The sequence below is a fragment of the Armigeres subalbatus genome, chromosome 3 (genome assembly GCF_024139115.2).
Source record: "Armigeres subalbatus isolate Guangzhou_Male chromosome 3, GZ_Asu_2, whole genome shotgun sequence".
Taxonomy (NCBI): Eukaryota; Metazoa; Arthropoda; class Insecta; order Diptera; family Culicidae; genus Armigeres; species Armigeres subalbatus.
Window position 1 is genome coordinate 368,660,979 of NC_085141.1, and position 16,337 is coordinate 368,677,315.

Genomic DNA, 16,337 nt, shown 5'->3' on the forward strand with positions numbered 1-16,337 from the left:
GAGCGGAATGAGTAGTGAGACGTCTCACTACCCACTTCGCACTACTCACTGAGAAGTGAGAAATGAGGAGTGCGAAGTGAGACGTCTCCTTTCTCACTCTTCATTTCTCACTTCTCGCTGTAAAAAGTGAAAGGCGCAAAGTGAGTAGTAAGACGTCAGAGAGAAGTGAGAATGGTCATTAGGCCGAATAGGACATTTGGCCGAATAGGTCATTCTAAAAGTGATAAATGAAGAGTGAGAAGTGAGACATTTCACTTCTCACTGCTAATTTATCATTTCTTGCTGTAAAAAGTGAGATGTGCTTCGAGCTTCTCACTTTTTACTGTGAGCAGTGAGAAATTAAGAAGGAGAATTGAGAAGTTTCTCTTCTTACTTCTAATTTCTCACTTTTCAAATGAACCTTTCGGTCAAACTACCCTTTCGGCCAAATGGCCCTTTCAGCCAAATGACCTTTTCGGTTAAACGACTCTTTCGGCCAAACGACCTTTTCGACAAAACGACTCTTCCGGCCAAATGATCCTTTCGGCCAAACGATCCTTTCGGCTAAATGACCTTTTCGGTCAAACGTCCCTTTCGGCCATATGACCCGTTCGGCCAAACGACCCGTTTGGCCATACGACCCTTTCGGTCATTCGAAAAGTGATAAATGAAGAGTGAAAAGTGAGACGATTCACTTCTCAACCCTCATTTATCATTTCTTGCTGTAAAAAGTGAGAAGCGCTTCGTACCTTTTCGACCCTTTCGGCCAAATGAGCCTTTCGGCCAAATGGCCCTTTCGGTCAAACGTCCCTTTCGGCCAAACAACCCTTTCGGCCAAACGACCCTTTCGGGCTAATGGTCTGTTCGGCCAAATGGTACAACTTTCGGCCTAGTGGCATTCGGCCAAATGGCTTTCGGACGAATGGATTTCGGCCAAACGACCCTTCCCCCATTCAAACTGTCTCTGAGCTCGGAACTTGAGATCTACAGCCGCAAGAAAATCGTTTTTCAGTTCTCAAAGCTTCAATATGCATTTAGTTATATCTATTTCACCTCCTAGGAAGTCAACGGATATCGTAAGATAGTTTTGGGATATTCTGGGTAACCTAAACTGTTCTTGAGTTCATGTCTTGGCAGTAGCTTTTTTCCTTACACAAACTTTTGATACGTGTTCAACCACACCCATTACATCCAGGCTTGACAAAACTCATCACACTCGCCAGAGTCAAATAAAATCATCCTTAGCAAAATACTGCCTTCGCATCCTCATAATTGAGTAAAAACGTAAAAAAGCAGAGGTAAAAAAACAGAGTGAGGAAAAGCAAAATAAAAACACACGTGAGCGAGGCGTTGGGTGAAAAAGCTCTCATTGAGCCTCCGGAGCCACGCTTTGCATGTAAAAAAAAACCTGAATGTGAGTGTGAGTGAGTGGCGTACCACAAGAAAAAGATGAACAGATAGACTCGCTCTTGTTTTGCGACGCACAAGCTCGGCTTTAATGATGCACAATGTTGTGAGTTTTGATGCTTATTTCCGCTCCTCAAAAAACAAATCTTGCTCTTGCTCATTTTCTACTCGGCGAGGAGTTTTTGGCAAGCCTGATTACATCTCCTGGAAGTATAACATACATCGCCAGATAGTTTGGATGTTCTGAGTCATTCTGGCGCGATGTCATTGGATTTTGTTTACGCAAAATAAAGAAAGAAGGTGAACGACAATATTGGAACGGTTGGATTAAAAATATTTGGCAGCGTATTTATTCAATGGACAAGCGGAAGGTGAAATTGTCAGGAAAGTGAATTGCAGTTTCGGATTACGATCTGTATTTGAAGAATGATACGAACGACCAACGTGGTGTTGAACGCAGTAGGGGAGAAGCGAGTATAATAGGCTCGGATTAGAAAGTAAGTAAAAAGAAACAGAATTTAAAAACAAAATTAATGAAATGAATTTGTAACAGGATTATCGCCGGTAGTTGGGTGTTATATTGTTGCATCGTTCAGATTCCGCGGAAAATAAGAAAACTATTACTTGTGAGTTTGTATGCCGATCACAATAACAAAATATGTATATAATAAAATTCGATATTACAGTTTTGAGCTGATTGCAAGACTGCTACAGAAAAATAGTCTTTCTTTGGACCGATTCCGAACACTCCTCAAGTTTTTGATACGTATATCCAATGCGTTTCCTGGAAATCAACAGACAAAAATAGATATTCTGGCTTATCAAAACGGTCACTGCACGTTTGGACGACCCAGGATATCCCGAAACTATCTTGGCATATTTTCCTGGTTTTCTGGATTATGTTATGGACAAGATAGAATACGTATCCAAGCTTCTAGTGACAAAAACACATATCCAAGCTTGGATGTGCCGAAAAAAGCTAGCATGGTAATGTAGATCGCAAGTTCTAGACTCAAGGATTATTTGTTTTTAAACTTGTTTTGTCATTTCTCTATTATTAATTACGAAAACAAATGGAATTTATCAAATTTACTGGGTATTTGGGCCTGAAAATGTTAAAAGGTGTTTTGTTGAACAGTATAGTTACTTCGGAGAAAAGCTAGCTAAGATCGTTAGCTTTCTATTGTTAATCACATCGCTGCATAATATTGACTTGAAAACAAGTTTTGAGCGAAATACGCAACCAGGCCCACATTCGGATGGACTCCTCTATCTTTCTTTGTAGACACTATAAATATTGACGTGGTCATATTTCAAAGAGTGGCTTTAGGCATTATTCATCCTGAGCTATCACTGCGGTACATACTGCGTAGAATTAAAAATGACTCAATGTATAAAACGCCATGTTCAAGGATACAAGGAGATTACACAAATCCAAACAATGAGTGGGCTTCGTGGCCGTGCGGTTAGCGACGTCAATCGTCTAAACGCATGTGCTGTGGAGTGTGGGTTCGATTCCCGCCCCGGTAAGGAGAAAACTTTTCGTAAAGCGAAAAGTTCTCCACTGGTCCACTGGGTGTTGTGTAAATGTCCTTGTCCGTTGTCTCATGCTAGATGTTAAGTGTTCAGTCTGTGCGACCTCTGGTCGAAGACGGTGATTCTGTCTTAAAAAAAAAAAAATAAGTTGAAAATCGAATTCTTTAACAATCAGGTAATTTTATAAATATGTTAATTTCAATTAGGTGTATGCACAAATGAAGAATAGATTATGCAACGCTACCCGCATGAGTGCTCCCAATTGCATAATCTATTCGAAACAGTGTAGTAAAAATCGACCACTCTTGCATCATTCTGCTCGTAGCAATCAAAAACGCGTAGATAGTCCGACTGTTTTCATATTCATCTGATTCATCACCGTTTCGATAACCCAATCAACGTTCTATTCTCGTAGAGTGATATCATCATCACCGCACAGATATCGATACCCTTTATCGCCACCACATCCATTGTCGGTTCCCACTTTCAACTGTTATCGGGTTTCAGCTGGCTCAACAAAGCGCCGAAATCCGTAACCGCCATCGAAACAACATGCGGCCATCGGAGAGGATGATCGTCCTCAAAATTGGTGCTTGGGAGTTAGTTGACGATGCCACCACCAGATTCAATGCCTAACGAGCGATCTTCGAATTCAAATGGTTTTCGGAAAATCAATTTAACGACCATCGTCTCCATTATCATATTCTGTGAGTGAGTGTGTTTTTGAAAAATCAAATCAGATAAGCGACTTTCTTCTTCGGTTTCCCGTCCCGTCTCGGTTCGTGGCCGTGCATGGATTTGGAAGCCATTCAGTGGCTGCCACGGCGGGCAGGATTATGTTTTATTCATGGGGATGTTTCGAGACACAGTCGCAGTCGTCGTCTAAGTCCGTCCCGTGGCGATTGAGTGGAGTCGATTAATGCTAAGCCTGCCGAACGGGTCGCGATGCTATAATTCATTGATTGTGTCACTTCGAAGGGCCCGCGCTCTCAGAGCATCTTCAATTCTCGATCAAGCGGAGTATGTTTTCCCACCGTTTGGAGATCATAGCGCACAGTGGCGGCACTCCCTGCCATTATCCGATGAAACAGTTCTGTTAGTTTAGGTCCTAAACTTTAGGATCTAATTTAATTTTCATTGAAACTTTGTGAAATCCGTTTTTGTAAAATAATCTTTAGCCACAAAACTGGTCATTGTATCTTAATTCCTTATACGCAGAAAATTCAGTGTTCAATTGCCAGGCTCAGATGTCCTTCACATTTTTTTTTTAAATTAGCTTGTATTTAAAAGACTCAGACGTTAAGAGACATATCGGAGCTAAAAGCATGATTTTTTCCAAATACATAACGTTGTATATGCGTGAATTAATAAAAATGACAGTTTTCGGAGCAGTAGAGATGAAAGCATCTGAACATGACCACAAAAACGTACGGACAATAGACGATGGTACTAATTTGTATCGATAAGTTTCATGCAAAATCAGGTAATTGAAATCAAGATTTTTATCAGTTCCTCTTTAAGCCCCAAGAGATACGCATTAATCAACCCTTAACCAGCGGATGGAAGATTTGTTTATAAATCTGTAAAAGAACGTATCAAAATCAGAACTGGGCTTATATAAAATTGCTAGTTTTTTTGGCAAAGATTGCTTTTGTTGGCTGGATTTTAGAAAATAATCTCACGGCTCTGGGAATCACAAAATATTATCTTTGGATCTGCTAAATAAATAGGTTTGCTAAGAACTTGGTTGTATAAAAAACTACTATATTTGTGACTTGAAACTTAATTATTGAATTATTTTCTTTATATTTTTAACAACTTTTTGATTTGTTATCATAATTTATCCGAACTTCCTCCCCTGTGCGACGTCAAGGTAGACACTTCGTCTCCATCTGTTTCCGAGCCTCCATACAACGGCTGTATAATGCAGAGATAATGAAAAATTATATCATCCCCGTTCTAATGGGTAGAGGCAACCAGCCAGCCAGCGCCCGTATCGTGGCGTTCCTGAGAAAAAAGTGACTTCCTCGGAATTGAATGCGACCGTGTCGACTCACGTGAACGCCGTTTTTTCCCCATTACTCATTAGTGGCTACCTGGTGCCACCACCACCGCCAATCGCATAGTAGGCCGCCTATTTGTATCAGTCGTGTTGTAGTTGTTGCCGTGGTTTCTGAGAATGCCTTGCTACTTAGTTCATCCGTTGTTATTCCGTTTATTTTTGTTCCCATGTTTCTGACAGGTCAGCGTAATTGGATTAAATACCGAGCGGATGACGGTGTAAATTTACAAACGAATTGAAACGATCAACGTGTATACTGCGAAATATTTTGATGTTGGCACAAACAATTCGTACGAACTTGTAAATGATGAGAAGAAGACACACATAGTATACCCAGAATAAACAAGTAAAGGTTATCTCTAACAATTTAGAAACACTGGATATCGGGATCAAAGCTTTCATATTTTTTTCAAATTCTTCTTAATGAATGCATTCTCTCTGGTGCTTCTATATGAAAGATGAAATAGTGACATTAAAATTTATGAAAACTATTAAGCTCATTTAGTGACATGTCTTCACCTGTCATAACCAGTACTCGGTAAATCGAATACGGTTCAGGAAGTACAAAACCACCATAGAATGCCATAACTTTTTGAATCATGAAGTTTGATGTGCCGCATGATGGTATTCGCCTATTTCCGTAAAGTGACCCCGTAACAGGTTCAAGAATCCAGAATACAGGCCATATTTTGGACCGATCAATATGCTAATCAAATTTGGCATCACAGATAGAAAAAGTTGTTGAAATTTACACGAAAGTAATGCACATAAAGGGAATGCCAAAAAGAGCGTAAATTTAAACGATATTATCATCTGAATGTATGCAATTTGTATTGCATTATGTCACTTTTTATACGAATAAGTGTCATAATGCTATGTAAATTGCATACATTTAGGGTGAACTTGTTGGAAAAGATCCATGTACGCCCAGAATAGTGTAATTTTCCACGTCTTTATTATTTACGCGCTGATTACTTTTCATTATTTTTTTCTGTGTAGTTTATGCGTCGTTTCCAATCAAAATATCTAAAACAGTCATTTACGGAGTATGCGTTCTGAGAAATGGGCAAAAGCTAACACCCATTTTAAATCCGGAACCAAATGGCCAATCCTACAAATTCAAAAACGCCTAAAACTTGATTAAATTCTGCTTCTTTTGGTGAAAGTTACAAAAAACAATGTTGAAAGAAAAAAAAGTTACACCCAAAAAGATTTTGGCTGTAATCCCACTCCCTAGTAGATTTTTTGTAGACTTTTTCCAAACCCCTCCTTGAAGTCTACGTAGACTTTTCCAAAATTCAAAAAAAATGTCATTTATTGTGCAAAACGATGTAAATCAGTTACTCAAATCCGTTTTAGTATAAAAATACAGCAACAAAAATCAAATTTCAAACAGATCAAAATCAAACTTAATAAAATCCAACAAAACCGAAAAACAATTTGATACTAAGCATATGCGGTATTTCGAAAAATTTCGTTTCAGGTGGTTCGAAACGAATTCCGCGGAATTTCGCGGAATTTGAGCATGGCGAAATCTGATTTCTTGATTTCGTTTCGTTTCGTAAAATTACAAAAATTTCGCTAGAAAAAACTAGCTTCTAACGAAATTTAACGGAATTCCGCGGAATTTCGAAACGAATTTAAACTAATCCATACTTTATATCATAACAAAATTTTGGCTGCGCCGCTGAACAAAATCGTTAAGTTGTTTTCAAAACTTTAAGTTATACAAATTTTTCGATTAACGCTAACTCCCCATTCTTAGTCGACAAATACGTAAGTAGTTTTCTTCTATAAAACGTCTCCAATGTTTCCATGATTAAAATAGTGTAATATTTTTTTACTATTTGCACATTATAAATGCGGAATGATCGCGTAGCAGAAATTTGTTTAACCAGTGTACAAACAATCGTGTTGATGCTGATCACGCCAGCTAGTGTGGGAGAACGCGAAGTGATAAAACCATTGGCGTAACTAATGGAAAGTTCTAGGGGGGTCTAACTTTTTTTAAAATTATTTCTACTTTTTCACTCAAAACAATTAAGTTATCGTTTTCGCTCAATGCTCAAAACAACTAGTATATATTGTTCGCAAGTTGGCCGACCAAACAAACATTGACCTATTTACATACAACACATCCATTGACGACTTGAACATTATAAATTATGGTCCACGACACTCAGCGTATAAAAAAAGAAAAGTCGTGAAAAAATCATACGAGCCTTAGCAAAGCAAAATTGGATTGTATTGGAAATTGGATTTGTGGATTTTTATAATCCATCCAACAGCATTCCAAGTTCTTCCTCATCAAAATTTAAATTACCTCTCTTTAAAATCTGAGAGATTTACCAAAACTTTGTCGAAAATAAAGAAGCCTAAATTGTTTACTGAAAATTTAAAATTTTCAAGAAATAGCAGCATTACGAAATCCCTAAAACACTTTACCAGACAAATCGGAAATGCCTGAATTGGATAGATGCATATGAAATCAATACCAAATTTTCAAAACGACTATTCTGCTTTTGTAAACAAAGATTCAAACGACGATTTGGCGATTTTGATAGCACTCCCAAGCAAACCAACAGCATCAACGCGTAGCAGGAGCCTTCGCCTACGTGTTGATAGGGTTGATTTACGTGGGAGTGCTATCAGAATCGCCAAATCGACGTTTGAATCTTTGTTTACAAAGGCAGATAAGTCATTTTGAAAATTTGGTATTGAAATATTGTATCACATTTTTGATTCTGCGCCTTATAGGTCTATTTTAGAAAGCATGAGATCATAATTGTTTTCCACAAAACTTCAAGAAAACTTGAAAATTTTTAAATATTACTCATTTGCTGAGAAATTTGATTGATAAAATCAGGATTTGTTTGAAATTCTTCGGTCATCTAAGCATGCTAAAGTCTTCAAGCCAAATAGATCATCATACGTTGAAATAATTTAAAAAGATTGCCAAATTGGCAAAGGCTTAGTTTCATGTTCTTGACAAATAATCATGTTCAGACAAATACAAAAAATTCTGATGATGAACACAATCCTGAGACCTATAACGTCCTGTAAAAATTTTCAACTACACAGTAAACAATATATTATCTGATTCTGTTATCTGATTCTGTTATAAATTTCTAACAGAATATGTTACCTTTGTGATAAAACTGTAGCTTAATTTGAAATCTTTTTGTTTAAAGTAGTGTTATTTTTTATATAAATTTAGATCTTTTAACAACATCCTGCATCAAATTTGTAACAAATTTTGTTGAAGAAATTTAAAACATAATAACGTATGTTGATATAATTTTGATATGGCCTTTATCATGAGGCATAGCCCCCGAATCAGTTCATTATCGCAACAGATTCCGAAAAACGTCTCTCACGGTATGCCACCTATCTAGAGAGTATACAGACATAAAAGTGAAAGATTTTGTCTTTCTCCTTTGGATTCAAACCCTGTGGTTTTCAAAAACCAAAAAAAATGTTTTTTGGTCCTGAAAAATTATTATTTAAAAATTATTCGAAATTCAAAAACCTGAAACCAAAAACAGATTCAACAGATTTGAAAAGAGAGAAGATGAATAAAATTCATTATCTGTAGTTAAGCTCAGACAGCTAGATATGTGCAATACTTATGCGAAGTAGCAAAAATTCTAGGGGGGCTACTTGGATCCTAGTTAGGCCCTCCCCTAGCTCTCCTGTAGTTACGCCAATCGATAAAACTAATGTCTGCATCAAAGAGCACAAAATTATGTAGTGCGGAATTGATCCTGTTGTAGAAGATTATTAAACGAAGCACATTGATCTTGCGTTGGATTGATTTGAAGCACAGTTTCCATCTTCTTGTTTTCAAAATAACTTCGTTTACAATAAATATTTTGTCGCTTACCAAGGGGTTTCACATGGATTACCTTCTCAACTAACCAACGATTCCTTTTCCGTAGCGCTCACGGAGATACAGAGCATACCTCGGTCTCTTAAAACAATGAGTGTTACACTAATTTTCCTCTCCTAATACTAAATTGACTATAAGCACCGTTATTGACCAGTATCGTTATCGTTCATGAATTGAAAACTCCGAAGCAAGTATACAATAAGAATATCTTTTTTGTATCCCAAGAATATTATTTAATTGGTGAGCTTTGCATATTTGCTGTTTCTCGACCAATCATGATTAGCAACTACGACGTGTACAGTTAAGAAACGTTATTAAGCTCTTCTTCGACTATTTGCACAATATGTGAGGAACATTGCAGATTTGTGGGCATTTCTAGATCTACGCATGGAATTTGCAAAAAAAAAATCCAGAACGGGTTGAAAGATCATTAAAATTGCTGAAAATTCTTTACTTATGATTGCTTTTAGCACATACTGACCACAACAGCTGTTCTCATCTGCCAAGGACACACACACAATAGATCAGTTTGTCGAGCTGATTGTATATAAGACTATCGGTCTGTGAAATGCACATGATCCTTCTAGGGATCAAATGTATGCTATATATGTAGACGAGGAATAAGAAGGAATAAATTTTGGCAGACACACCCTTTTCAAATGTTGATCTAGTAATATTAATTCTATATCTGGGTATACACTAGGGCAGTTCAAATTTCAAAAATGTTCGAAAATTCCAACTCCCAAATGTCTATTAGCATCATTTTGATAATATAGGAGTCCTGGCAAAATTTCAGGCAATTCGGTGGCCATTTAGGGGTGGCGCGAGGTCAATTTATATTTATATCGAAATTTCTATGGGAAAAACTTAAAATTTGTTCAAATCCCCCTACAACTCTTAAATCGTGATGAATTCAAATAAACATCCACAACCTTCATTTTTGGAATCTATTTGAGCTCAACCAGTGGGTAACTCATTAATTTTGATTTATATTTCCACTGCTACGTTGAGGCTAATTACACAATTTTAGCCATTTATCCCATATTCACACTGTCAATATAACCGTTCATTCCACTCATAACTAATGTGTTATCCGGAGGTCTCATTTATATAGATTCCAAAAATGGAGGTTGAGGATTTTTATTTGAATTCATCACGATTTGACAGCTGTAGGGAGACTTGAATAAATTTTACGTTTTTTCCATACAAATTTCCATATAAACATAAATTGACTTCGCGCCACCCCTAAATGGCCACCGAATTGCCTGAAATTCTGCCAGGACTCCTATATTATCAAAATGATGCTAATAGACATATGGGAGTTGGAATTTTCGAAAATTTTTGAAATTTGAACTGCCCTAGTATACACCTGTCAGATGTGGATACATAGATAAGTATCCCACTAAATAAAAAAATAAATCTAAGCATTCGTTTTCAAATTTTGACTAAGTCAATACTGTAAAACCACGCTGACAAGATAATATGAAGCATGCTTCAGCATAATTACATAATTCTTAAGTGAACTAAGGTTTTAAACGAAATTTGAATCCGTATATGAAAAATCCCACAATTTCTTTATTTTTATATACTTTATATACGATGAATTCCTATGAAAGCGGCACAAATGCTGGTGTATTGCCTTATCGCAAATGGTATATGCGGCGAGAATGTGGCGATTTATCACAGATTGCCTCTTAAGTTATTATAACTCTTTTGGTCGCAAACAATTATTCGACTTCGAAAAAGTGAAATCAGAATTGCGTATGTAATGTAAAACCAATTCAATAAAAATTCCGCGGAAAAAAAAATCAAAATTTCGTTTCGTTTCGAAAAATTTCGAATTAAATGAACCTCGATTTCGTATCGTTTCGAAGTCTCGAAAGAAATCTATATTTCGTTTCGTTTCGATCCGAATCAACATAGACATTTTAAATTTCGTTTCGTTTCGTTTCGTTAGGAAAAAGTGTGTTATCGCATACTCTTATTTGATACAAAATCAAAGTTAATGCTCTGTCTACGGCTGCTGAAACCAGATCTGGAATTTCTGGTAGTCGATTCCTCTTGGATGTGTGCATCACGCCACCGATATTTTCACATCGGCGCGTCGCTGTTTAAAACCTGAAACGCCACAGACCTATAATTTTCCACGTGAATTCGATTTTGTTGAAGTCAAATGAATTTCAAAATTCCAAATACATTTCCGTGGAAATTTCAAAAAGGTAGTTTTAGAATTTCTACGGACATTGCGAACTATTTCCCGTGGAATATAAGAATAAGAAATATTCCATGCATATTTTGAGCAGTTTTCTGTGGAAGTTTCAAAGAATTTCCTGTGAAAATTTTCTAATTTAAATTTCTGATGATTCCCGGTAGAAATGTTGGTAAATTTATCGTGAAAATTTAAGATAATTTCCCATAAAAACAACAAATGGCTTCGCTGTGTACATTGAGAAGATTTTTTTTATAGTAACTCGATGAATTTTTGGTGGGAAATTCACATAATTTCCCGTGGAAATTTTGAATAATTTTCTTTGGAAGTAACATAGAATTTTCAATGGAAATCCGAAAAAAATACGTGAAAATTCCGAAGAATTTCCATCGGATATTCCGAAAAGTTCTCATAGATATCCAAAGAATATCTTGCGGTGATTCCGAAAAAATTCAGAAGAATTTCCCGCGGACTTTAAACGAATTTTAAACATTATCCCGTGGAGATTAAAACAGATTTTTCTTTGGAAGTTTTAAAGACTTTTCCTGGGAAATTCCAAACAATTGCCCACCCCACACCTTTCTAATACAATTTTAAATATTGATGGCAGTGAGATATTTTAAAAACAAGGCCGAATATATTCAATTACTCAAGGCAAAGTAATTTAAGCAATCAATATACATTTAAATTTTGCATATAAGAATTATTAGGTTAATTTACTTATCATCAATTAAAAATGTATGTGAGCTATCGCATACCCTTATCACGGTTTGGCGAAACCGTCGAAAACAGCTTAGTCAGAATTACTTAACTGGAACGCGGTCGATTGACATGTTCAAACGTGCTCAGTCACATATTGAACAGTGCACGATATAGCGGTACATAGCCGCGATTGTCATTGATGATGATGCGTTGGCGCCAGGGTTTGCAGAAATCGTTGTCAATAGATAACGAACAACGATAAAAGTGAGGCAAAAACCTCTTCGAATCATAACAAGCCATGAAAACAAAACTATCGCATTTGTGTACTTACTTGAAACTTGATGGGCTACAGCCCTTCGTTGAACCTACGCCGTATGGAGTATCCTTCTCCACTTGACTCGATCCTGGGCCAATCGCTTCCAGTCGCTCTGAACATTGAGCGCCCTCAGGTCCTCTTCAACTGCAAAAAGCCATCGTGTACGCGGCCTTCCACGAAGTCTGCGGCCTCTTCCGGGTTATCTACTAAATATTATCTTCGCTTGACGTTCTTCCGGCATACGAACAACGTGACCAGCTTAATAATATCCAGCTCTTTATACACCTGGTACAATTCTTGATTCATGGTGCGCCGCCAGATACCGTTCTCCTGTTTACCGCCGAGTATTATATGCAGCACCTTACGCTCAAACACTCCGAAAGCTCTCCGATCAGCCTCCTTTAACGTCCATGTTTCATGGCCGTATAAAGCCACCGGAAGAATCAGAGTAGTATACAGTGCGAGTTTTGTTTTCGTTTGCAGACTACGAGACTTAAGCTGGTTACGAAGTCCGTAATAAGCCCGATTTGCAGCTGCAATACGCTTTTTCACCTCGCGGGTAACATCATTATCGTACGTCACTAATGTTCCAAGATACACAAATTCTTTTACCACTTCAAACTTTTCACCATCCAGCACCATTTCGCTACCACCACCACTAATGAACCCATGTTGATTGCCAGCGACCATATACTTCGTTTTGCTGGTATTGATCGTGAGTCCAATCCTCGCTGTCTCCCTCTTAAAAGGCACAAAAGCCTCTTCCACGGCATGGTGATCAATCCCGATAATATAGATATCGTCCGCAAATCCCAGGAGCATATGCGATTTTGTGATAATGGTACCGCTTCTTTGCACGCCAGCTCTCCTAATCGCTCCCTCGAGCGCTATATTGAACAGTAGAGTGCATCAACCTGCTTTACTCCATCTAAGGTAACAAATGACGTCGATGTTTCATCCGCAACCCTTACACTTCATTTCGATCTGTCCAACGTTATACGAATCAGCCGTATCAGTTTCGCTGAAAAACCATGTTCAAGCATAATTTGTCATAATTCATTCCGTTTCACTGAATCGTACGCCGCCTTGAAATCAATAAACAGATGATGCGTTTGCAAGTTGTACTCCCGGAATTTATCAAGGATTTGTCTCAGGGTAAACATTTGATCCGTCGTTGATCGGCCCTCACGAAAAACTGCTTGGAATTCGCCCACGAAGGACTATTCAAGCGGTCTCAATCTGTTGAACAGAATACGGGACATAATTTTGTACGCCAAATTAAGGAGGTTAATTGTTCGGTAATTGGCACGCTTCAGTCTTTACCCTTTCTTAAAGAGAGGGCAAATGAGGCCGTCCAACCAGCTAGCAGGCATTTCCTCGTCTTCCCATATTTTCGACATAATATGGTGCAGAACTTCATAAAGCTGCTCACTGCCATGTTTGAGAAGTTCAGCCGGGAGCTGGTCCTTTCCCGCAGCCTTATTGTTTTTCAGCTCATTAATAGCTTTTTTAACCTCATCTAGTGTAGGTGACTCCACAGCTTGTCCATCGTCGCTAATATTTATTCTGTTCACCGATGCACCGTCACTTCCTCCATTCAACAAAGTCTCGAAGTGTTGCTTCCACCTGGCAGCCACTTCAGTTTTATCTGTCAGAAAATTCCCTTGTTGGTCGTTGCACATGACGGGAGATGGCGCTGTCTTTCTTTGCACGCCATTGACAGACTCATAAAACCTCCGCATATTATTCTGCTCCATTTTTCCTGCGCCTCACTAATAACTTGTTCTTCGTACTCTTTTTTCTTGCTGCGGGGGGTTCGTTTTTCGGCTGGTCTTGCTTCCATGTACCGATATCTATTCAACCGGCCACACAACACCAACATCCGGCTTCTGGCAACGTTCTTCTCGTCTGTCACTCTCTGACACTCCACATCGAATCAACCCGTCCTGGGTCGCCTCTGTGCAGTGCCTACCACTTCTCGTGCTGTTGTGCTCACCGCTCCATGGATCGACTCCCATAGATCGTTGATGGTGTCGCTAACGTTGATTGCACTTATCCGTTCGTCGAGCTTCTGGCGGTACTCAGCTGATACTCTTTCCGCCGACAATCGCTGGATATTGTAACGCATCGTTCGATACAGTTGACAACCGTGATCGAATTTTACTGACAACGAGGTAGTGATCAGAGTCAATGTTCGGACCTCTGAATGTCCGCACATCGATAACATCCGAGAAATGGCGCCCATCCACCAGAACATGGTCTATCTGGTTGCAAGTTTCACCATTTGGGTGTCTCCAGGTGTGCTTTCGGATAGTCTTTCGTGCAGTAGGTGTAGGTGCTACTGAAGGTCATCCCTCTGGCAGCAGCAAAATTTACTAGCTGTAGACCGTTGACATTGGTAGCGGAGTGAAGGCTCTCCCTACCGATTATGGGACGGAAAAAGTCCTCTCTACCGACCTTAGCGTTAGCGTCTCCGATAACAATTTTCACGTCATGCTTTGAGCACTCTCCATGATGAACGCACGTGTTGTTGTTTTCGCGTCGGTTTGCCAATTTTTCTGCATTTTGTGAGATTCGGCGGGTGGTGTTTCGGGCTACGCCACCCAGCAGGATAGTGATTTTCTCGTGTGTTTATTGGATACCGTGGAAAGTGATAACGACTGTAAAATGTCCTTATATGCGTGTAAACTCTTTACATATTTGTAAAAAAGGATACGCAACAAAGTCAAAGTACTGTTCCTGCTGGCTTTGAACTTTGTGGATGTTAATATGGTGGCAGATGTTAATATGGTGTGCAAGTTTCATGTTGGTTTTTAACGTGTTTCAATGTTGAGTCGTAAGTTGTATTGGGTATAGTTTTTGCACTATTTTTAGGAGTGTGGTGACCGAAGTCTGTTTAGTTTCTTCTTTTTACTATAACTAAACTTTTCTTATTTTCTGAGTGATCGATTGTTAGCACGGGCAATGCCCTTACTAATAATGTGATCAAGAAATGTAAATGTACAAACATGGTTAGTGTACTATTACTGTTGGGAAAATGGTAAGTAATTTTTGATAAATCATAAATGCCTTTTTTTATATTGATTAATTTTATTACTAAATACGCGCCAGGATTAGAAAGTTAAATTTTGATCCAGGAAGTGTGAATGCACTTCAGATATCCTTATGATATGTGGGTGTAATCACGCGGGGCTTATTGCAAACGACTATAGCTTCGGAATGCTTGCGTTCTTGAAATGGGCTATAGGAGTTACAATAGAGCTATCACCTTCTAGCTCCCGGATCTAAGATTCTTGCAATTATATTAAATTTTGATAGTTGCACGAATATTCTATCCATAATGCCACTGCCAGACAGTGGGGGTTAGATTGTAATAACACACACACACATGCTTTGGGCACTCTCCATAGGCTTTATCAAGACATTCATAAAACGTGTCCTTCACGTCGTCGGATTTATCGTTTGTCGGTGCGTAAACGTTGATTAGGCTGTAATTGTAGAATTTGCCCCGTATCCTCAACACACAAATTCGTTCGCTAATGGGTTTCCATCGCATCACTCGCTTCATCTGCTTGCCCATCACTACGAAACCAACTCCATGCTCTGCTTTTCCGCCGTCACTGTGATAGATGTTATACTTGAATGCAGTGTTGGTCGTGGGGTCCACGACTCGGAATTCACGTTCTCCGGATCTAGGCCATCGGACTTCTTGAATAGCAGCCACGTCCACTCCAACCTTCTGCAGTTCACCTCTAGTTTATTCAAACATCCATCAAGTTCTACCAACAGCGGCACGAACAATCAATTTATTCGATCAACAATATCACACACGAACGACCGAAGCGCCAACTTGAGCACCAACCGTCAAAAATAAATGGGGGTTTGTGCAACTTCACTACAAACGCTCAAACATGTTCGGCAAACCGTTTTAATTTTTTCCAACCGAGCCGCCAATTGTCAAATGGTTGTTCGAACAACTTCACACACGTTCAAACAAAGCAGCAACCGAGGCGTTTTCTTGGGGGCGGAGTCAATGTTCGTCAAACTGCTTGACTGGTGTGTACGTTGCATTACCACCGTGCACCTGAGCTAATCCAGTTTTCCGCGAGCGGTAATGGCCACCAACTTGCCTGCGGGTTAGTCTCTGATTTGACGTCTGTGGAGATCAACTGTACCCACCGCTCCGAGCATTCCGACCAATGTGGCATATAAAAAGGTGCTGATTCAGTAAATTCAA